Below are 943 nucleotides of genomic sequence, written 5' to 3'. Positions count from 1 at the left end.
TTTATGTATTAATTATTATTAAACTTCTTAATATGTGACCATAATGAAATAATTAGAGAAGATATTGAGTAATTTCTCTACCAATTTACCATAGGCATGCTTGAAATAAAGAACAATTAGATTTCAAAATCATAGACTATTATATACCTATAACTAGTGGTCACTCATCATCAACCTTAGTACCATGATGACGATGAAGAAAATAGCGCAATCTTTTTTTTTTCTTTCTAAAGATATACATTTCGGCGTCGAACCTTAATTAAAATGGATTAGTGGAGTGACACGTGTGAGATGTGTTGGTCCCCCTTAACGTTGTAGTAATTATACAAATTTTCATGAGACAAGGAATGACGTAAAAACCAATTATACGATACCAAGCTAAGTTTTGAGACAAACAAAAATGAATTGTGTGAAGGAATCTTATTCCAATAAAAGAGACTTATGTGTATAAATGATGAAACCGGTGAAGCCAATAGGAGAGGGGGCCTAGCACTCCTTCCTAGTTTTGTTACATCATATACACTCACATATATAGTCCTTATTATTAGTAGCTATAATAATATATATCTATATGTTATGCACCTAACACAAGAAATTAAAATTGGGAAAGGAATATGAGAAGGAAAAGGATAAGAATATATGCGCCATTCAAGAACATGCACACTTCCTTTGAAATTAAAGGCCGTGTCAATGCCCTAATCATATCCACTATAATGCGTTTGGAGAGCGGATCATTTCCAGTAAAAAAAAATTAGATGGTGTGCAGTATTTAATCTAATTATTTATTTTTTTTTATTTATTTTTGGTCCCACTTATAGAATCAAAAGTGAGACATCACACTAAATTCTGTCAAGTATTAAAAAAATTGGAAAGAATCTATTTCTAATGCGTTTGCCCAATATTCCACCCTTTGCATTCATTTGTGGTTCTTCTAAATTGGCCA

Source organism: Arachis ipaensis, chromosome B06 (genome assembly GCF_000816755.2).
Source record: "Arachis ipaensis cultivar K30076 chromosome B06, Araip1.1, whole genome shotgun sequence".
In the NCBI taxonomy this organism is placed as follows: Eukaryota; Viridiplantae; Streptophyta; class Magnoliopsida; order Fabales; family Fabaceae; genus Arachis; species Arachis ipaensis.
Note: the sequence above shows the minus strand (reverse complement) of the source record.